The sequence below is a fragment of the Dermochelys coriacea genome, chromosome 1 (genome assembly GCF_009764565.3).
Source record: "Dermochelys coriacea isolate rDerCor1 chromosome 1, rDerCor1.pri.v4, whole genome shotgun sequence".
Classification (NCBI taxonomy): Eukaryota; Metazoa; Chordata; order Testudines; family Dermochelyidae; genus Dermochelys; species Dermochelys coriacea.
This window is the reverse complement of record NC_050068.2, coordinates 221,243,572-221,267,597: the sequence shown is the minus strand read 5'-3', so window position 1 is coordinate 221,267,597 and position 24,026 is coordinate 221,243,572. Positions and strand designations below refer to the sequence as shown.

Here is a 24,026-nt window from a genome sequence, read left to right as displayed (position 1 = left end):
CCAGCATATCACTAAAGAGCTTAATCATGCTGTAACTCAGCATATGCTACCACAGCGAGGAATTTCAGACATGGGGTTATACCCTCTTCCTACATTCAAGTTCAGGGATCATTTTCTTGAGGTCATGCAGATACTGCTTTTAAATATCCATGCAAAGTGAGAGGGTGATTGGAAACTACACCTGCACACACAGTGTACCTGCTTCCATACTATTTTACTGCAAAGAGGCCCAGCTATGCCAAGTGCATACCAATCTACTTTCTTGAAATGTTAAATCTTCCTGAAGACGTATACAGTGCCTCTGCATCTGGAGGATCTGCTGTGTGTCAGACTTCTGGTTATTTCAAAGTAATTTGGGGTGATGTGGTGTGATGTGGTGCACTTGCCCCACACTGATCCTGCAGGGGTTAACTCCATCCTATGGGCCCAGGAGGCCATTCCCCCTTGGCCCTGCTGGGCATGCTCCGGCTAGAAACCAGGTATAAAAGGGAGCAGCTCAGCTTAGGCGGGGCTGTCCACCAAGGAGGCAGGATGCACATTGCAGGGTTTAGCCTGGTAGCTGCTAAAGCCTCAGACTGCAGAAGCCAGAGGCACCCAAGCACCTGTGGATGCCCAAGGAGGATTGGAGCTGCTGTGAGCTGGACAGACTGAGGAGCCCAGAGATCCTGGAGATGCCTGGACCACTGCGTCAGGGACAGGGTAGGAAGTAGCCCAGGGGGACTAGTCATTGTGTCGGGTGACATCAGCGTGTTTTAGTCGGATCCCCGCTGACTCAGTGGCAAGCACACTTGCAACTGCCAGGGCCCTGATCTGGGACCTGGTGAAGTAGGGAGGACCCAGGTCCCCCTACCCCAACTGTCAAACATCCCTAGGTGGCAGCCCACTTCCCTGACTCCGGCCATTAGGCCACACAGCCCTGCTGAGGAGGGCAGCCTTATTGACTCTGGCCATTGGGCCACACAGCTCTCAGGGAGGGGGAAGCTATATTGACTTTGGCTCCTAGGCTACCCAGAGACTAAGGGTGATCGGGCAGACTTAGCCGTGGGGCTATAAAAACCTAAAAGGGGATCGGGCGCACTTGCCCCACGACAAATTGGAAGAGAGAAAACTGTAATCAAAGACTCAAAGGGCAGAAGTGGGATTATAGGACTGACAAAAGAGTCAGTCCTTGATAGATGGACCCTCACAAGGCATGTCCTGAATGAATATGCAAAAGCTATGAGAGAAAGAAGTGACCTAACAAGAAGTGGTGATGAAAAAGTCCACAAATAAATCCTTGCCTCGGCACAGAAAAGTGATGAAGAGCATGTTACAACTCTTACCAACCAAGACATCAACAATATGACAAAGTCATTTGACCCTGAATCACATCCAAAAGTGCTTATCAACATACTTACTGAACTGCATGTAATATCAACATACAAGAGTCTCTACTGAAAATAGCAGATGTTGGTGAAGAACAAATGGAGAGATTCGTGAGAGGTGCACTTGATTCTGATAGGACACATAGCTTCATCAGCACAGTCAAGAAATCTGGCATCAAAACATTTGATGATATGGCTAAGAAGACCAAATTTAAGTCTGGCAAGGGAGGAACAATCACAGCAGCTATCAGTCCAGAAGTTTGTTTTCTGCAGAGCCCTGTCCTTAGCAAGATGCAGAGATGTTTGGCAACTGTTCTTAGTCACCTGAAAGGACCTATGTCCATGTAACTTTTCCATGGTAATGGAACAATGAGAAGAACAGACAAAACTGAATTAGGGCACCAGATGGAATCTTAAACTGAAAGAATGCATGAGCTAAGAGCATGCAACAAAGAAACCACAGTGTACATCAAAGATATCATGACTGTCATACTAGTGATGGCTGGAAACAAATTCCACACATTCAGTGAATTGGCTGCTGAGTATTTGAGGCAGATCCTAAGATGATTTGACAAAGTTAATTCTGTAATCTAAATCTTTGACAGATACGACAGATAACGCTGTGAAAACTGCAGAAAGATAGCACCAGACAGGATCTATGATTGGATTCAAGAAATATCAGGTGATTTTTGCATGCCCTGTTCCTCCATGGGAAAAAGTTTCTAAACATGGTATCCAACAAGCAATCATTTGTAAAATTCCCTGTGAATAAGTGGTTCAAAATGCACCTGGGTGTAGGCGCACACCCAGCACAAAAACTCCTCGCTGGAAGCTTTTCCAATGGTGAAGTCACAAAGTCCATCAGCAGTAGAGGTGGTGAAGAAGCTCAAGACTTCAACAGTACTCCACAGGAAGTAGACACAAGGATGCTTCTGTATGCAGTATGTGCCAGTCTGGCTTTTGGATCTCTTGCTGTCTAAGGAACCACAGGTTCTTGCTGTTCACAACTTTCCAGAAATGGAACTCATAGATAACATGTGGATTGAAAAAGACACCAGCAAAACTGACAAATGTCACTCAGACCCGTGCGTGCGATTTATGATGCACTCACTGCTGACTTCTGCAACATACTTCCTGCTGTACACATGTTAGCAGAATGTGACTCCATGTCATCCCTATTTCGTATAGGGAAAAAAAAATCTGTGTTTTAATGTTGTCAAAACAAAGGGATTTTACCACTTCAGAAATCTTGCCAAATTGGGAGAGAGATGGACAAGTCACAATTTCTGCTGCAAGGAAGTTAGTAGCAGTGCTATATATCCAAAGCAAGAAAAAGGAAAAGACCAGCAAAGACCTAACTTGCTTGAGCATCAATCTAGTCATCGGAAAGGACATGTCACTGAACAAATTCGCACCATGTGAGCATAGTTTTGAAAAGCATGTCAAAAGAGCATCTTGACAAAGAAATATTTGGATGTCTTCACACATAGACAAACCAGATATTGGATCTCCATTGTAACCTGGATGGGAAAAATGTGGATAATAAACTACTTCCTATATTCTGAAAGGGCCCAATGGCATCTGAGCTTCCACAATTCCTTTTTTGTAGCCGTACCAGTAGGGGACCCTGCTCAATCAACTGTGTCTGCAGTCAGAACAATCTTCCTTGCACAGATCTGTGTATATGCCAAGGCAAGGAAGACTGTAGTAACCCACGAACTCTCAGCATAGATTGTAATGATGAGCAAGATGAGGATGATAATGTTGGAAATGCCACCAGCACTATTACATTTCAATGAACCCTGTACAAATGTATGATTAGATTTTGTTTTACCCTTTAGATTGTTGTAGTGATACTTTGAGATCACAAAGAAATCCAATTTTATGTCTTGAAATAATGCATAGCCATTAAACTAACAGAAGTTATTGCAACTATTTCAAACTGGCCATTTTAACATGTTGATGGTGTCATTGTCATTGTTTATAACATTTATATGATAATGACACCACTTGACAGCACCACATCACACTTCATCTTAAAGTATACATAATAAAACTGTCAAATAATGCATGATGTGCATGTGTGTAGAGAAGGTACATTAAGTCTACCAAATTGGTGGTGTCTGCTGCTCACCTATGTGTACATTATTATATAAATCCTGTGGAGCTAAACATCACAGGAAGTACCACCTTGGAAAGCCAGGCTGACAGCTTCCCTTATGGCCCAGATTGTCCAAGTGCCTTATTTAAGACCAGGAAGAGTTCCAGGAAGTGTCCGTGTAACAAGGTGGACTCCCCTGCCACTTGTAGTAATGGACCTACCTCTTGACTTTCTTTCGACTCTAGTTCTGACCATTGGGTCTGATTCCTGGTTCTGATCCTTGACTCTGGGTCCTGACTCCTGCTCTAACCTCTGGTGCTGTTCCTGGCTTTTGATTGCCACAGCTTCCAGAACTAGGCCTGACCATCCAAGCCTTGGTCATGACACTTTCTGCCAACCCGGTGAAGCATGTCACAGTCCACCCTGAGTCAGTCCCAATGTGTCCGCTGCACGGGGAAGGCCAGGAGTGGCTGAGATGAAGGTGGCTATGCTTCCTTTACACCAGCCTGTGAGTCACTTGCACATTCTGGGCAGCTTTAAGCTCATTGTTTGCCATTTTGATGGCACATAGTGATCTTACCAGGACTGAGGATCAGGCCCTTTATTTTTAAAGGAGCCTTGACCTCACTTCCACTTTTTAAGGTGCAATTTTGGACCTTCATTTTTGTTTCCACATAAAAGCAAGCATATTTTAAAAAATTAAAATTAATCAAGCCCACTCTAAAATGTCAGACATGTTTTGGAAAATGGAGTGACTGCTTAGTTTTGTACTTCACTTCCCATATCTATTTGTTAAATAGATTTTTAGAGGATTTTATCCAGGTGTTAAAATTTACAATATAATTGTTCCAGACATTTCTGTCTAATCAATTTGTTATAATGAGTTGCCATGGCAATGAGTGGTCCTCTGCTAAATGCCTTGGGTATATCCCATAAAATGGTGGACTTAATCTGGAATATCACTGTTAACAGTAAATTTATCTATTGAGGAAGCAATTTCCTGTATCACAACTTTATCTTGCAATAAAAATATATTCACTGTCCATCTACATTGTGATGACTTAAGCTGTGCTAATAAAAATTTTATGATGACAGATACATGATCAGAAAGGGAAATTTATCCAATACCACATTTGATATATGGTTGACGGAACCTTGGTAAAATAAAATTAAATCAATACAAGAATGTTTTACTTCTGGATGAATAAAAAGCATAGTCTCTAAAACTCTGGTTAATCAATTTCTGGGCATCATTTAAGTCCAGCTCTGATGTACTTTTGCTTATGGAACTAGATGGCAGAGGCTAAAGCATGTATTCTGCCTATTGGACAAAGAGTGTAATTTAAATAATTCTGATAAATAGTGCCAATTTATGTACTCACGTATGTATGCATATATACATCTATCTGCATGCATATGTGTGTAGGTGTGTAGACACATTTATTTGTGTATGTACAATACTTTATATAATGCTGATTGTTAAGGCTCTTTGAATTTGGAGAAATACCTTTAGGGAAAATATGTGCATAATTTTTCATCAGTTCACTTTTTCAGTGAAGCATGAGAATCCCAAAACCAGAGCTGGTCAAAAGCTCCCCAAATTTTGAATTTTTAACAATTGTCCATCGAATTTTACTGTAAACTTTGGATGTTGTAACAGCTTGTTTCACTGTTACTTTTAGAACAAGTTCAATGTCAACGAATGAATGTTAATTCATTATATCAGGGACATCCTTGTTTGTTAATAGGGCTTGTTAGTTAGGGGAAAAAGAGATGTTTGAATGCTCTATTCCCTAGCAATTCACAATGCCATTTCGTAAACTTTTGGAATGGGCCTCAGCCCAGCAAAGCACTCAAGTATATGCTTAACTTTTTAAGCACCCAGATAGTCCCATTGAAGTCAATGGAATCATTCACATGCTTAACATTAGAAGTGTACTTCAGTATTTGCTGGATAAGAGCCTTAAGGAATATTTTTGAGAGGAATTAAAGAAGGGTTATCTTTATCTTTGGTTACCTTTAGGTATGGCTTCCTTCATGTTATGCAGTCTGCCTTTTAATGACAGATCGGGGTAGTCAACACATTTTACTTTTAGATCTAAAGACTGTTTTTTGCTTGAAACATACACGACTTTCTAATCAGGCGGCTTCGGTATTCTTAGAAGGAGGAATTGAATTGAACACAGCTTACTGATGGCTGGCAGAATGACATTATCGTTTCATTGCATGATGAGTGTTTTCAGGGCAGGGAGCCAGCAGTAGCAATAAAATGATCAGGAAAATCTCTTGGTAAAAAAGTCTGTGCTCACAAAGCAGATGTTGGCGGAGGCACTGTAGTTCACCTGACTAACCTCTCTTTTGTTGTGATGAAGTATAACCCAACAACAATGGTAGTGGCCCTCTCCAGACTGATAATGCAGGCCTTTACTGTATGGCTCAGGATTACAGGTGTGAAAGGTGAAAGGCATTACTCATGAAGTAAACTCAGATCATTTCCCTGTTCTTGGAAGAGTTTCCCTGTTCCACTCTTTTGCTAATGTTTGTTACCCAGTGCTGGGCATTCATACCAATAATTAAAATACAGAATGTACTAGCCTAGCTGTAGAAAAATACAGGCGCTGTGACAATGCCACTGGTTAGCTTAATTTAATTCTTCGCTTTCCTGAAAATAGATGTAAATCATCAATTAAATGGATTTTGTGAAAGTCATAATCAAAGTCCACTCCCCTTCAATCTCCTGCATATTATGACTGAGGTGGGTGAGATAATATCTTTTATTGGACCAACTTCAGTTAGTGAAAGAGACATGACTTTGAGCTACACAGAGCTCTTCTTCAGGTCCGGGAAAGGTACTCAGTGTCCCAGCTAAATACAAGGTTGAACAGATTGTTTAGCCTAAGTAATTAACACACATTCTAAGGGATCATTCAGGATGAAGTGGACTGTTAACACCCCTGCAGTCACAAGCAGAAAAGGGAGGTTAGTTGGTTACAGATGGTTGTAATAAGCCCTAAATCCAGTGTCTTTATTAAAACCATGGCTTTCAGTATCTAGCAAAGATATAAATGTAAGCTCTCTGGCTTGTCTTTTGAAGGTGTTGTACATGTTTCCTTTGAGGATAAGGAGTGAGAGGTCAGATATGGAGTGACAGTTTTGTGAAACCTGTACTGCCATATTGAACATTTCCTTCAAATATTTTCATACGTTGCATGGCAAAATTTTCAAAAGGTTCTACTGAATCTGGTTGCCCTGTCTTTGACACCTTGAGACTGAATTTATCAGGTGCCTGAGCATCCTTTACTTGATCCGGTGAAAAGATTTTCTTCTTTTTTTTTATTTTGGTTTGTTAAAAAACAACAACCCCCCATCTGTCCCCCCAGCATTGAATATTTTTCAGTTTTTGACAACCAAAAACAAAGAAAAATTGTTTTTGATTGCCAACTATAAATACATAAAGTTTAGTTTTCAAGATGGTTTTTAATGAAAATTCTAATCTTTTGATGTAAAAGAAATATTTTTTGGCTTCTTTTCAAAGGTTTTATGGAAAATAAAATACATCTCCCAATCAGCTCCAGCCACTCCTCTTTTGGGAGTTAGTGGAAGATGCAGGTGTTGTGAAAATCAGCATCAAACATATCTAAAGCTGGCCACACAAAACTGGAAGAAATTAAAGCTGGAAGCCACTTTTTGTTGCATATTTACAGACTCCGTGGTGGTAGCCCCTTTGTAGTGGTATGAAATACTCTCATGCATGCACTGGGAATAAAGAAGGACTACAAACCACAAGCAAGTAGAGCTGGTTGAGAATTTTTTCATTAAACATTTTTTCCAGCAGAAAATGACAATTCACCATTTTCACTAATTCAAAGTGAGAGCAAAGAGGGAGCAAAACAAACAAATCAGAAACATATTGACTTGCACCCACTTTGCACTGGTGTAAATGGCTTAATAAGGTGAAGGACAATAGAAAATTAAGCCATCTGTTGTGGAGGAGGCACTGTTGAATAGCTTTTCAGAGGACCAACATTTGCTTGAACTGGCCCTGCCGTGTGGCCTGCTCTGCTGCTTGCACAGAGAAACATTGTGTCTAAAGAAGCTGCACAATCTAAGTCTCCAAAAGCTCTAAGAAACAAGTACTAAACAGCTGTGTATAACTTCCCTCACAGAATCACTCTTTGTGAAGTTAGGCAGGCGGCAGAGAACAGTGGGCTGAAGGGAAGGGATGGTTTCTTGTTTATTTTGTTTGCCTGTGGCTACAAATTCCTCCATTAATTCATTACTGTTTGTAAAATGGTTTGACTTCCTCAGATGAAAGGCATGATATACATACTGGGTATTAGGTTATTATTGTTATTATTTTGCAGGCCTGGGGCCTATTATAGGCCTCATAAAGTTTTGATACTTCACTCTACATACTTCGAACAACAACACAAAATCAAATCTCTACAAAATAACACTACTCTCCTTTACAATACTCAGATAATTTATATTAAAAAAAAGTAGCAACAGGCACAGAAGAGACGTGGTTCCTCAGGCAAAAAGCAATAAACCCACCAAACCCACAGGCAAACCCACACCATGTTTATAGCAGGCAGCGATTTGTAAATTGGCATAGCTCCATTTATTTTACTAGGAGTAGTAAGCACTATACTTAGCAATTAGCATTTAAAGGACCAGGTTCTATAGACTAGATTCACAGGAGTTTAGGGATGGTGAGGTACAGCTTTGCCACTCCCAGCTTTTAGGCTCCTACAACCCCCCCTCCCCCAAACACCTGTAATTCACAAAGCCTGAGCTAAGTGTTCAGGCTATCTGTACAATGCCTATGCAATCAGCTCAGAATGGGATTCACAAAAGCCAGGACTCAAGACCACCCCTTGCCTAAACTAGTCAATGGGAGATGCCCAGGTGAGGAGTGTGTCCTACGCTCCACCCCTCTCAGGGAGTTCAAGTCCAGGCTCCAGGGAAGCAGCTCCCCCTGCTTGAGATTCTCATTTTGGGATTAGGCACCTACAACAATTTTGGGGTGGAAGGAGAAGGACCTCCCTCATAATTTTTAATCCAGTGGCTTGGGTACTCACATCGTCCTGCCTTGAGTGCAGGGGACTGGACGAGATGACCTATTGAGGTCCCTTCCAATCCTATACTTCTATGATTCTAGGGGGTAGACACCTCTTTCTAGTCTGCTCTCTACTTGCGGGTCAGGAGGGATTTGAACAGGGATTTGCCACCTCTCAGGTGAGTGCTATGACTACTCCACTATGAGATATTCTGATTGGAGGTGGCATGTGTGCTGGGGTTCTTCAATCTCTGCTATTGAAGATGTTCCACTGGATTAAATAATTAGAGAAATTGGTCCAGAGAGAGTGAGAAAACTTGAGAACAATGCTTTAGACTGGTGGTAAGAGTTCTCAGCCGGGATGTGGGGGATCCAGTCTCTATGCTTCAATGTGTCTCAACTTAGTTAGCCAAAGTGGAACCTCTTCAACAGGGGAGATTGAGGGACTCCCTCCACATACCAGAATAGGCCATAGCTTGTTGGATAGCCCACCCTCCTAAAACATGGCAGCTCCCACTTCAAATCCCTTCTCCCCCCTCAGGTGGAAGGGGGACTTGGACTGGGGGTCTCCCACATGAGTCCCCTAACCATTGGACTAAAAGTTATGAGTGAGATGATCCTCCCCACTCTTTTGTGAGGGGCCCAATCCAGAAACAAGCCTCTGAATGCACCTTACCAGATCAGGCCCCACAGGCGTGTTAGGTGGGGTACACCTATTTCCCCCGGTTCATGCATCACACTGAGGGTTAGGTATCCAGATGCACTCAGAACAAGCACCGAGGAAACTTTTACTGCAAAAACAGGCCCCAAGCAAGTTTTAGGAGCCTGATTCCGGGATTTAGGCACCTAAAGTGGCATTTAGGCACCTGAGTCTGTTTATGACTGTAGCCCTAAGTTTGTACAATAAAACATAAGCTGTTAGTAACAAGACGTACAAAAAAGTTAAAGGTACATGTTTAAAAAGGATGGGCTAGATCCTCAGCTGATGTAACTCAGCATAGCTCTGTTGAAGCCAATGAGGCTATGCTGATTTATGCTAGCTGAGGTTATGGTAGAGTGAATATTAAAACTTTTTTAAATTACTTAAGTAGTCAAGAGTAAAATGATCAAATAAACAAAGCAAAAAGTGATTATGCATATCACTATTATTGCATCAAGCTCCATGTGCATCAATGACTCTTCTGGCAAACAGAAGTGTTGTCACACAAGATATTTGTCTTTATTTAGCAGTCATAGGATGTTTTCCTACTGAGGCATAATGTGTTTGAGATTGATACATTCCCTGCCTTATTTGTTACAAAGTCACTGAATCATACTTTGCTACCATAGTCATATTCAGTTATTTAGTCACTGGAGCAATTGATTCATAACTGGAACTAAAAGAAAAGGAGTACTGGTGGCACCTTAGAGACTAACAAATTTATTAGAGCATAAGCTTTCGTGAGCTACAGCTCACTTCACGAAAGCTTATGCTCTAATAAATTTGTTAGTCTCTAAGGTGCCACCAGTACTCCTTTTCTTTTTGCGAATACAGACTAACACGGCTGCTACTCTGATAACTGGAACTAGTTGGTTTGATCCACAGATTGTGTTCACTTTTATTTTAAATCAAAATTATGTAGTTTTTCTTATAATGGACAAAGTTCAGGAGACGCCTGAAGCAAACCAAGCCATATTTGAATTATGAATGAGCCGAAAAAATCCACAACCTACATTGTTTTTGCAGAATTTACCAACAAGATACATTTCCATTGCCCAATTACTCAGAAACACCCAGGGCCAGAATTAAACTTTCCAGAAACCATCCTCTGGCCTGATATTAAGTGAGAAATTCTCTGTTCAAAAGAAGAAAAGAGAGAGAAATTGGATTGAGTTGCATGTGTCAAAAATAGGGTTTAGAATGGAATTTTGGTTGTAAATATGAAGCCATGACTGTGGGGCTATAATACACACAATAATCTGTCTGAAGTACTGCACCACAGAAATGCCACCAACGATGCTGTCTGGTCACCCTAAATGTACTGTAAGTGTGAAAAATCAGAACGGGGGTGGGAGGTAACAGGAGCCTATATAAGAAAAAGACCCAAAAATCGGGATTGTCCCTATAAAATCAGGACATATGGTCACCCTAAGTACATTGCCTGGGGCTGAAAGCATTGCTTATGTGGTACTCTATGGAACCTCCCTCTAGTTGTAGTGCAAATATTCTGCAGCCTCTTCAATAGGGAATATTGCAGCCTCACCTGTCTGAAGGATCTGTAAGGAAATGCCTTCTGTGATCACTCTTAGGAACCTCTCTTCCTAGGCAGGTTTTCTAGATAAACTCTAACAGTTAGTTTTAGTCCCAGAAGGCAAATAATGGTGAATGGAGCACATAATCTTGCTGTTAGTTTTGGCAGTAATACCTCTGCTTTTCTAAAAACACAGGTTTCGTTCGAACCTTCTCTTTGGTTTGTCAATGCTGCTTCTCTGTTTCTCTGAATAATAGCTCAAGCCCAGCAGTCAGTTTTATAAACCTGGGGAAAACAGACACCTACCTCTAGCAAGTGATCAGTGGGCGGTACAAACATTTAGGGCCAAATTCAGAGGTGAGTCAAAGGCAGTATAAATTGATGTACTTCCTCCTTATTAATTTGTGTTAATACCAATGTAGTCATCCTTGGACTTCAACATGTGTAATCTATACCCCTTATCCATTCCATCTTAATTGAGTCTACTGAGTCTATTGGTATCTGAATCTAAGAGGCTTTTTGATCTGTGTCTGTACAGCATCTAGCACTGTGAGTTCCTGGTCCACAATTGGGGGGTCCTAGATGTTATGATAATACAAATAATTATTAATTTATCTATTATTTATTAATAAATAATAGTAATAAGATGTAAAGATTCTAAGCAGTGGACATTTAGGTCACATGTTGAAGGGCCAGAAGAGAGAAGAGTAATAGGAAAAGCAACTGAAAGGAAGGTGTAAGAATCTGTACATCATGGGTAGTCCATTATCTTTTGTCAAGATCCAAATTTCTTGGTCAAAGTATAGTCAAGGTCCAGACTCCAGAGAAAATAATGTAAAAAATAACAATAATGATACTAAATAAAAAGATTTCAGGATCCATTCAAAAGCATCTGGAGGTCTGGATTTGGCCTGTGGTTTGCCTATGTCTAGCCCTGCTGTACATTAGAGCAGTCCTCCTATCCTACACATTCTACCAGTTTCCTCAATCTCCTTAGCATCTACAGTTGGGATTTAAGCACTCAGCATTGGCCTAATTCTGGTAAAATAAGGAGACTTGGGGTCAGGAGTGCCTAGGATAAGCTTAAGGAGAACTGATTCCTGAATGCGCACACTTATGCAAATAAACAAAGGAATGCTGTCTGTAGAGAGCTCGGATCCTGCACCCTCTGAAGTCAGTGGAAGTTTTAGCATTGACTTGTCAGTGCATGATTGTCACCTAGAAGCATAAACTCTCAGTTGTAGAGAAATGTTGTGCTGCACATGTGCCATACACAACTCTAAGCCATTCAGAACGTTATTAATTTTCCAAGTTAGTGAAGGATGATCACCTCAGTGAGGACTAGTGACATGTTCAGGTTTCAAATTTCAGCCATTTTTGAGTTACTGAAGTGAAAAAACTATGGAAATACTGTATATATTTTTGCCAGCAGGAAAATTTTATTTTTCACATACAAACAAAAATGGTTGAAGGAGTTCAGCTCAGACTTCAGATGGAGGCTTGACAAGGAAATTTTTCGTCCTAAAATAGATTTTTCAGAAAAGTATGAGTCTGTGAAAACAGAGATTGTAAATGAAACAGTCTTCCAACCTCAGCTATTCAAACTTAATAATAAATATTTATTAAAAGGAGCAGGGTTTCAAGTCATTTATAGGGATCTTGATCTCAATATATAACTTTTTTATAACTATTTACATTAACAGTATGATGCTCACACATGAAGTCTGCAATCTGCTGAGGTCAGTTTAGATTCTTGGAAGCTGATGGTATCCGGCTGTATTCTAGAATTCAGTGAGATCATCCCCTTTCCCTCTCCTATATATTCTGAGCTGCATCAGCCCTTGCTCTGTCATTGCCCTTGATGCTTCCCTGTTTACAGACAAACAGCACTTGCTTTCTTTTGCACACTTCTTAATTCAGGTTTTAATGCTTCCAGAACACTTATAAGGAATGCCAAAGTGATAGCTTTAGCCAGATTAAAATAACAGAGTTATCCAGGTCTTTCTTTAGGTCTGATTAAATTACTATCTCATGGATTCCTCTGTCCTTCTGTATTTTTTTGTATAAATTGTCTATTGTTTTATATATTGTCTATATTCTTGGATCAGTCCTGCAACTGTTATTCATGGAAATTGTCCTTATGCACATGATCAGATGAATAAGGATTGTGAGACTGAGTCCTATATTTGTACAGCATTAGGTATATCCTCTTTCTCTCAACATTTAACCACCTACAACTTTAATCTACCCGGTAGTCTTTGTGACCCTAGAACCTCTTAATGCCAACAGGCAAGGGGCACAGAGGGGGGTGCATACGGGTTACAGGGATCTCTTGAGTCTGGCATGTACATTCTAGTTCACCAAATGTAACATGTGAGGTTTCAAATAAAAGCCAGTGTCACAATGATCATCAATGTCATTGTGAAACGCATGTATGAATGTTATGCAAGGAGTATTGTTCATACACTCAAAATTACATTAACGTCTGTGTCTAGGGACTGGTCACCAGCAAAGGTGAAAAGCAGGTTTTTGGTCATACAAGAAATATTTATCAATCTGGCTGTTTACATATAAATTAAGTATTGTCTGGTTCAGAATGGGGCTTTTCTCACCAGTCTAAACTGAAAGTTAATAAAGTATTGTAAAAACTTCAAAAAGAGAAAAGTAACAGGAAGAAGCAAACAGCAATGGGCTGAACCCTGTCTTGAGGTGCACATCAAAGGTTTGCTCTTGTATATTTGGGAGACAAAGAAGACACCCTGTCATCCTTATCTTGGAAGTAAATGGAAAGTGAGTTACTCCATGGAAGAGGGGTCTCAGTCAGGGTTGGTTTAAAACATTGGAAAGAACTTTGGGTGAGATAAGCTTCTTTAGACAAGAAGGCTAGGTTAGCTAGTTGTTGACTCTCTAGAAAGCGTTGTGATTTTGTTTTATATGCAACCATTTGTTTCTAATACTCTTAGTAGCACTTGAATCTCTCTGTGTTGATAGTAAACCTCTTCTTGTTTTTGCTCTAAATATAATTAAGTGGTGTGGTGTTAAGCAAAATGGTGATTCTGAATTGAATCTTGCAAGCTAGTATGTACTGTTCTTTTGGGAACACTGGGCCTGAGTATTCAGTGGATAAGAGGCTGGACACTACAGGGAATGCTCGGAGGACTTGTGGCTGGTGTGTGCCTATTGCTAACCTGTGCAAAGAGAGAGCGAAGTCTGTGGAGGCTGTGCAGCAGTGCGTGTTGCCAGAGGAGGGTGGTTTCAGGGGGCTGATCTATGGCAAGCACAGACAAGAATCCCTCATGCTAATGCAGATGGTGGTGAGGTACCTCAACACCTTGGGTTTCTCAAAGGAATGCAACAGCCCTATTAAATCAGTGGGGCTCTTTGTATGAATAATGGTTTGCTCATGTGAGAAAGGGTTGCAGGACTGTGTCTTATAGTATACCTTTTCCTTTTTGTATCAAACAAAACAGTTAAATAAGAACAGCAAGTCTCACTCACTCCTCTTATGTATGCTGATGTAAACCAGGAGTAATTCCACTGAAGAAAATAGGCCCGATTCTCCTTACTTACTTTGGAGTAAACCAATAGTAATTCAGTTGCAAAATTGTGCTAGATCCTTAGCTGGTATAAATACGTGTATATCCATTTACTTCAATAGAACTAGCCTGATTTATACCAATTGAGGATCTGGTCCAATAGATCTACACCCAGGGGTGCCCTGTCCATATAGGCAAACTAGGTATGGGTGCCAAGTTAAATGGGGCACCAAATTCGAGGAAAAAAATAAAATAAAAAAAAATGAAAAAAATACAAATAAAATAACGAAGATGTCATTATTTCAATTCCCATGCACGTACGGAGGGAATATGAATTATAATTCATTTCTCTACATTCTGAGAATATATTAATGTCAAATTTTTTATTTACTGCAAAATAAATAATATTTTAGAGACTTTTTTTCAATTTGCAATATAGGGTCAAGATGACCCACTCTGCAATTTTGATAAGCAATAACTCAGCCACAATGAAACACATCTGCTAGCAGCAAGAGCTGCACGGCTAGTGACATCTAACTTGAATGTACATCAAGGTTGCATAGCCGGAAATTCATGTAGAACGCAGAGTCGGTATTGACTACAGATTTGTGTAGTGAGCTTCAAGGTTTTTCAAGATGACTTAAGAAACATTCCACTCCTGAAGAAGTACTAAAGTTTATTTGTGAAAATATACTCTCAGACCGTTTTCCAAACATTTTTATAGCTCTACATATTCTTTTAACGTTGCCAGTTTCCACTGTTCATGGGGAACGTAGCTTCTCAAAGTTAAAATTGATTAAAACATATCTGCGTTCAACAATGGTGCAAGAGAGACGTGTTGGACTTGCCACAATGTCAATAGAGCATGAAATAGCTGGAAAACTGGATCTAAAAGAACAAGTGACTGAATTTTTAAAACTTAAAGCAAGAAAAGTCATGTTTTAAGAGCACAGAATGTTTTTTATTCAGAATGTTTTGTAACTACGGGTTAAAGTTCATTGAAGAGTTTTCTTATTTCTTTCTATATTGGATGTGCTGGTAACAGCAGTTAAAGCAGGATAGCATAATGGATGATTTTAGATTTGTAATAATAATTATAATTAACATTTTTAATGCATTTTTATTTGAAATTGGACTAAAATATCATCTAGCTGTTGTGTACAAATCTATTCTGAAAATTTCATATCTCTCTTTTATCTGATCTCAGAAACATTGGTTGGACAGACAGATGGACAGACAAACTGAATAATTAAGCCTCTGTTTAAAAAAAAAACCATTTAAAAACATTAAAAGGAAAAAAGGGGAAAATGTTTCCCAGTTTACCAAAAACCTCAGCCTAGATCTGCCCTTGGGGGTGGAGGCACCGATTGTATGGTTCGCCTAGGGCACCCATTGCTGGCAGCTAGTCTAGGGCCACCCCGTCTTCACCAGTGTAAAACCAATGGAGATACTTACACTTCTTGTACCCAAGTGTAAGAGGAGAATCAGGTCCATTGTATTTGAGAATAGGCAACAAAATTTACTTTAGAACAAAACTGTTGAATTCATCACATTTACTGTGCCACCTAGTTTTTAAGACATCAGTTTATGTGATTAGAAAGTAATCTCACTGGCTATAGAAACAGTAACACAGAGCAAATAAACAGTGACTTGTATGAACAATTAAATAACAGTCATTTAACATACATTTTATTACAAGTTCAGCGTATTTAATAAACTCCACTGCAGATTTAAAAAAACAAAACAAAAACAACTTGTAGTAATTAAGCCAAACAGCTCCCTTTTAAATTTTAGAAGAATTCAGTAAATTGAATCTCTTCAGAAATGGAAATATTTTTTCATGCCACCAGCAATCATGCTGTTTCGATTAATGTTAAATTGTACCACACCTTAGTTTTCTCCTACATAAAAATGCACACAATTTGTAACTTATTACTGGTTGTCTCAGTACATACAATGAAGTCAATGGGAGTTTTGCTTACATAAAGGACTGCAGAACAATGCTGAGTGTGTGTTGTATTGAATACACGCACACACACACACACACACAAAACCTAACATAAGAACATAAGAATGGCTATACTGGGTCAGACCAAAGGTCCATCCAGCCCACTATCCTGTCTACCGACAGTGGCCAATGCCAAATGCCCCAGAGGGATTGAACCTAACAGGTAATGATTTAGTGATCTCTCTCGTGCCATCCATCTCCACCCTCTGACAAACAGAGGCTAGGGACACCATTCCTTACCCATCCTGGCTAAAAGCCATTAATGGACTTAACCTCCATGAATTTATCCAGTACTCCTTTAAACCCTGTTATAGTCCTAGTCTTCACAATCTCCTCAGGCAAGGAGTTCCACAGGTTGACTGTGCGCTGAGTGAAGAAGAACTTCCTTTTAGTTGTTTTAAACCTGCTATCCATTAATTTCATTTGGTGGCCCCTAGTTCTTATATTATGGGAACAAGTAAATAACTTTTCCTTATTCACTTTCTCCACGCCACTCATGATTTTATATACCTCTATCATATCCCCCCTTAGTCTCCTCTTTTCAAGCTGAAAAGTCCTAGCCTCTTTAATCTCTCCTCATATGGGACCCGTTCCAAACCCCTAATCATTTTAGTTGCCCTTTTCTGAACCTTTTCTAATGCCAGTTTATCTTTTTTGAGATGAGGGGACCACATCTGTACGCAGTATTCAAGATGTGGGCGTACCATGGATTTATATAAGGGCAATAAGATATTCTCAGTCTTATACTCTATCCCATTTTTAATGATTCCTAACATCCCGTTTGCTTTTTTGACTGCCGCTGCACGCTGCGTGGACGTCTTTAGAGAACTATCCATGATGACGCTAAGATCTTTCTCCTGATTAGCTGTAGCGAAATTAGCCCCCATCATATTGTATAAAGAAAAGGAGTACTTGTGGCACCTTAGAGACTAACAAATTTATTTGAGCATAAGCTTTCGTGAGCTACAGCTCACTTCATCAGATGCATTCGGTGGAAAATACAGTGGGGAGATTTATATACACACGAAGAGAACATGAAACAATGGGTTTTATCATACACACCGTAAGGAGAGTGATCACTTAAGATGAGCTATTACCAGCAGGAAGGGGTCGGGGGGAAGGAGGAAAACCTTTTATGGTGATAATCAAGGTGGGCCATTTCCAGCAGTTAACAAGAACGTCTGAGGAACAGTGGGGGGTGGAGTGGGGGGGGAGAAATAACATGGGGAATAGTTTTACTTTGTGTAATGATCCATCCACTCCCAGTCTCTATTCAAGCCTAAGTTAATTGTATCCAGTTTGCAAATTAATTCCAATTCAGCAGTCTCTCGTTGGAGTCTGTTTTTGAAGTTTTTTTGTTGAAGGATAGCCATTCTTAGGTCTGTAATCGAGTGACCAGAGAGATTGAAGTGTTCTCTGACTGGTTTTTGAATGTTATAATTCTTGACGTCTGATTTGTGTCCATTTATTCTTTTACGTAGAGACTGTCCAGTTTGGCCAATGTACATGGCAGAGGGGCATTGCTGGCACATGATGGCATATATCACATTGGTAGATGCGCAGGTGAACGAGCCTCTGATAGTGTGGCTGATGTGATTAAGCCCTATGATGGTGTCCCCTGAATAGATATGTGGACAGAGTTGGCAACGGGCTTTGTTGCAAGGATAGGTTCCTGGGTTAGTGGTTCTGTTGTGTGGTGTGTGGTTGCTGATGAGTATTTGCTTCAGGTTGGGGGGCTGTCTGTAAGCAAGGACTGGCCTGTCTCCCAAGATCTGTGAGAGTGATGGGTTGTCCTTCAGGATAGGTTGTAGATCCTTGATGATGCGTTGGAGAGGTTTTATTTGGGGGCTGAAGGTGATGGCTAGTGGCGTTCTGTTATTTTCTTTGTTGGGCCTGTCCTGTAGTAGGTGACTTCTGGGTACTCTTCTGGCTCTGTCAACCAGTCAGAGAACACTTCAGTCTCTCCGGTCACTCGATTACAGACCTGAGAGTGGCTATCATTCAACAAAAAAACGTCAAAAACAGACTCCAATGAGAGACTGCTGAATTGGAATTAATTTGCAAACCGGATACAATTAACTTAGGCTTGAATAGAGATTGGGAGTGGATGGATCAGTACACAACGTAAAACTATTTCCCCATGTTATTTCTCCCCCCCACCCCCCACTGTTCCTCAGATGTTCTTGTTAACTGCTGGAAATGGCCCACCTTGATTATCACCATAAAAGGTTTTCGTCCTCACCCCCCCCCCCCCCCCCCCGCTGGTAATAGCTCATCTTAAGTGATCACTCTCCTTACAGTGTGTATGCTAAAACCCATTGTTTCATGTTCTCTGTGTGTGTATATACATCTCCCCACTGTATTTTCTATCGAATGCATCCAATGAAGTGAGCTGTAGCTCATGAAAGCTTATGCTCAAATACATTTGTTAGTCTCTAAGGTGCCACAAGTATTTCTTTTCTTTTTGCGAATACAGACTAACACGGCTTCTACTCTGAAATCCATCATATTGTATGTCTAATTGGGGTTATTTTTTCCAATGTGCATTACTTCAAATTTATCCACAGTACAATTCATTTGCCATTTTGTTGCCCAATCACTTAGTTTTGTGAGATCATTTTGAAGTTCTTCACAGTCTGCTTTGGTCTTAACTGTCTTGAGCAGTTTCGTATCATCTTCAAACTTTGCCACCTCACAGTTTACCCTTTTCTCCAGATCATGTATGAATAGGTTGAATAGGATTGGTCCTAGGACTGATCCTTTGGGAACACCACTACTTACCCCTCTCCATTCAGAAAATTTACCCTTTATTCCTACCCTTTGTTCCCTGTCTTTTAACCAGTTCTCAATCCATGACAACTTAATTTACGTAAGAGTCTTTGGTGAAGGACCTTGTCAAAGGCTTTCTAGAAATCTAAGTACACTATGTTCTGATTCTGTCTTCACTTGCACTGATGTAAAATAGGAATAATTCCAATAAAGTCAGAATGTCTGATGTTCCCTGTTCAAGTTGAAGGAGTTACAAAGGTGTAAAATTGGTGTAAGTAGGGGGAGAATCAGGCCCTAAGTCTGTAGATTTTTCATTAAGCAAATGATTCCCCCCTTCTTCCATATAAATTGTTAATTATTGTTTATATTATGGCAATGCACATTATTGGTCTGACCCAAAGCCCATTGAAGTCTCCATCATATACATGACATCAGTTCAGACTCCCTTGAATATACACCCTGAGGCCAGAGAAGAGGAATGTAGCAAGGGCAGCAACTAGCTGAAGGCTCCAAGAATGTGTAAGTGAAAGCAGGCCAATACCTACTTTAATTTAAAGATACTTCCAGCCCTTTGGTGTGCACTCAAACTTAAATACCCCTACACATCATTCAGTCAATGACTGGAGTTAAAGGAATTTACTTGAATGTAAAGAAGTCTTGTGAAGCTGGCTGAATAATATTCCTAAAAGCACAATTTCAACAATTTTAGATCTTGTTTTAGATGCAGGGGGAAATTTTCTGTTTTTTTTAATGGAAAACGGTTTTTTGACAAAACTGAAATTTGTGCGGTTTTTTATTTACATTGGGAATGTTTCAATTTTGGTTAAAAACTGAAAAACAATCCCAGCTACTCCCCCCACCCAATTGCTGAAAACAGCAGCAACAACAAAATTAGTTTGGGATTTTCATCGAAAACCCCCCAAAGTTTTAGTCATTAAATGGAATTTTTACATTTTTTGTGGGGGAAAAAAGAAATCATTCCTCAGACAACTTAACTTGTTTGCTGTGCAGTCAAGAGCTATTCATAGCCATTCCCATTTTCATCAACATTTTAGTACATAATTTTGATGAAATATTTTTCAGTAAATATTCACTAAATAATTCAGCTGAATAATTTTCAGATAACAGGTTGTTTTATCCACTGTTCAGACTAAGTTCACATTAGGCCTGATTGTGCAACACTGGAAGCTGTTGGATGCTGAACGCCATTGAAATATCTTGCCTTATATGACCAAAATTTGACTTTACCTTTATAAGAATATAATTGCAGATTAATCCACCAGCAGTTTCATTTAATCTAGCATTCAAATTTTCTCCATTATAAGGAAGTAGTTAAAGTCAAGTCTGAAATTATTTCAATTTTACTTGATCATATATTTTATCTGTGACCTTGTCTACACTGTAGCTGTGTGTAGGGTAAAAAAGGCAGGCTGCATCCACACACTCGGTGGTGTGTAGCTACATGTAGCAGTGAAAGGTTCTGGCAGAGGGTAGGCGGTGAGGAAAGGTTCTGGCTGCCGGACCCTTACCCTGCTGCCTACCCCCTGCCAGGCTTTTCCCTGCAGCTGGAGTCTTTCAGTGAGGCAGGGAAAGGCTTCAGTAGCGGGGACAATACACTGCTAAAAATATCAGTGTGGATGGGGATGCAGTTCTTGGCTGTGTAGAGAGCTATGTAGGGTATATACCTTCCAGTTGAGGCATGTAGGGCAATCTCAAAAAAGATATATTGGAATTGAAAAAGATACAGAGAAGGATAACAAAAATGATTAAGGGTATAGAACAGCTTCCTTGTTCCTCTCCCCAGGTAAAATATGCAGAGTGGAACAGACTCTATTCCATCTGATTTCCTTGGGATTTATATGTGGGGTGAGGCTTGGCAGGGGGGTCTAGGTATGAGTGGGGGTCTGGATGCATGGGGGGCTAGGCAAATGGGGGAGCAGCTCCCTGTACAGTGATCCTTCTCCCTGTGGCTGACGAGTGATGGGTGCAGGAAGTGGTGATGGTGTGGGGGGAGTTTGCAGAGCTTCCTGAAGCCTGGGGAGAAAGCTGGGGGTTGGTCTGACCCAGCCCTGGATGCCGTGCAGGGGAAGAGGAAGTCCTGTCCTTCTCAGCGCAGCTGGGACTAGCAGCTGAGTCCAGTGCAGGATAGGAGTCACCAGTCAGGTTTTTTCCAGTCCTGCCCCAGTGATTTACCTCTCTGCCAGCTGCCCTGGGCACCTGAAACATACTGATGGGGAGGATCTCATGACCTCTCTTGTGGCTTCCCTTTGCTTCCCCATCAGAAAGTCATTTTTCTTCAGGGAAGCAAAGAAATCTGCAGGGGATATGAATTCTGAGTGTCCACAGTGGCGCAGACTTACCCAGGGAGTAGTGTTTGTCTAAAGTATTGTGATGGAATGCACACCTGTATTCACACCAGGCACATTATTGTAATCATCTTTGTACAAAACATGCTTTGTGAGATATAATTTAAAAACTAATAGCTTTCTGGTCAATAATATCATGGTGAAATGTGTGTAACAACACTGTATATAAAGTTAAGAATTTCCCCTAAAGGATGTTACTGGCAAAGATTCAAGCCCACATACCCCAGTGGGGAAGAACTGGTCAAGCAAGTCTTAGACAAAGGAATGTGTGTTTACATTAATTTACATATAAATTGTAAACAGGGTCCTCAGATACTGAGAGGGATAAGACCAGAAACCAGGACAATCTGCATTTTAGCAAACAGAGATGAGTAGAAACAGCATGGAACCTCTTTCACCATCAGATACCATGTCTCTTTCTTGACTGATTAAACAAACTTTGCTTTGCAGGAAAATACATCCTAAAGGCGGGAGAAGTGAGGGGCCAAAACGCCCCATTTTATCTCTCCCTAGCCACCTCTTTATTTTCACCTAAGAAGACAAAAACAGTCGTTGGACTTTGGGAGCAGATCCTGCCCTGGGAGTCTGGACAACATTATTACTGGAAACATGTGGCAAGGGACTTCACCTTGAACCAAGTCTAGTTTAAGTTTAGAAAGGCTTTTATCTTTATTTTTCTTGTAGCCATTTCTGCCGTTAATGCCTCATTACTTGTACTCACTTAAAATCTCTCTTTGTAAGTAATTAAACTTGTTTTATTCTTTAATTAAAACTAACCCAATGATGTGAATTGTTTGGGTATCTCTATTTAAGGTAGCAGACTGTTTCATGTTGATCCCCTTAGAGGGGCAACCGACCTAATATATCTGGACTGTCCAGGAGAGGTCTGGATGGTACAAAACACATGTTTGGGGGTGGGGAGGAATCAGGACTGGGAGTGTGTTGGGGTCACCCTGCAAGTAATAATCAAGGCTGTTGGAAGCCAGACTGTGGCTGATGTTTGCTGACAGGCTTCTGGGGTCCGAACTGTTTGACTAGAGCTGTGTCTATACACAATCTCATGGTGTGACTTGCATGCTATTTGGGGGGAGCCTAGGTTGGGAGCTATAGCAGCAAAGAATTGTGAGGTACTGCAGGTTGCAGGGCAAGGGGTGACACAGGCCCTTTCCTGGTCTGGATTACACCCCAGATTGTCATAGTAAATGTCAGAGGTCACCAAACTGCAGCTTGTGATCCACAGGTGGCTCTTTTACAGTTAAAGTGCGGCTCATGAAGCCCTCCCTCCAACCCTCCCCATTCTCTGCCTACTTGACTGATGGGGGTGCAGGGGAGGGGGGAACTCAGGGCTTCTGCCATGCAGCAGGGTGATGGGGCCAGGGGCTTCTGCCAGAGACGACTGGTGCCTGCTGAGACTGGGAGGGCACAATTTAAAAGTTCGTGCCCCCCAACAGCTTGAGGCACAGCTCCCTTACCCTTAGTGGCCCCTTCCTGCAGCTCCCAGGTGTTTGCCACTGCCTATCCCCATGGCCATGGCTCTCAGCTTGCCAGCTTTAACAGTTGCCATTCTGGGAGGGGACCTGGCAGCACCATGTGACTGAGTGGTCCTGGCAAATCCTGGCAAAAATCTGGGTGGCACATGACTCCACGTGTCCCCTCAAGCATTGACTCTGGATTCTGCCCAGCAGGGAAGGGGGTCTTGGGGCTTCATCCCCACCAGGCATACCTGCTGGGGCTCGGGGTTTCAGCAGGAATGGGACTGAAGAAGCCCGAAGCCCTGGCAGGTGCACTCCAGCTCTTGAACTTCTGAAGATTGTTGTATGTGGCTCAGAGGGTCAGTAAATTTAGCCACCCCTCATATATATCTTCCAGAAAGGCATCTAGTCTGGATTTGAAGACATCAAGAAAGGGAGACTCCATCATTTCCCATGTTAGTTTGTTCCAACGGATAATCTCCCTCACTCTTAAAAAATTTATACCTTATTTCTAATTTGAAATTTCTAATTTAGTCATTTCTGGTTTCTAAAACATTAAAGGAGAGACTGAAGAATTTCCAGACAAAATCAGAAGTTCTTGGAATTTCTTGAGAGAACTTTTTGTGAAATGCCAGCCCAGTATTGCTGACTCACATGATCCAAGCTGATTTTTTCAAAAGTGGTTTTGGTACCTCAATTTTGGGAACTCAATTTGAAATACCTAGGACCAGATCCTGCCCACAATACTGCTCTGGTGGCACAAAGAGGCTGTAAACCTAACTGTGCATCTGAGGAGTTCCCAAGCATGGAGGAATCACAGAGCTCATCTTAGTATTTGGGAACTGAAGAAGGGCTCCTGATAAGCTCAGAAGCTTGTGTCTCTCTCTCCCTCTCTCTTTGTGACAAACGTTAGTCCAGTAAAAGATATTACCTTACCTACCTTGTCTCTCAAATTGTCACAGAACTTCTTATTGCATGTGTGGGAGAGGAAAGGAGGCATGGATAAAGGCATTACTTAGAGTTAGTCAAAATGTTTTAAATTTCAGCTCATTTTTTTTTAAATTTAAAAGGGAGATGTTTTTATTACTTTTACATGAAAAACTTTAGTTTTAGAGCCAGC

General features: G+C 40.9%; 1 long non-coding RNA gene across 1 annotated transcript; it reads left to right on the top strand.

The window, feature by feature from the left end:
• Positions 1-6,292: 6,292 nt before the first annotated feature.
• LOC122460261 lies at positions 6,293-23,790 on the top strand. The gene is made up of 3 exons (XR_006281463.1): positions 6,293-6,409; positions 14,495-14,500; positions 23,771-23,790. It is a non-coding gene; the product is annotated as an uncharacterized LOC122460261 (long non-coding RNA).
• The last annotated feature ends 236 nt before the right edge of the window (positions 23,791-24,026 follow it).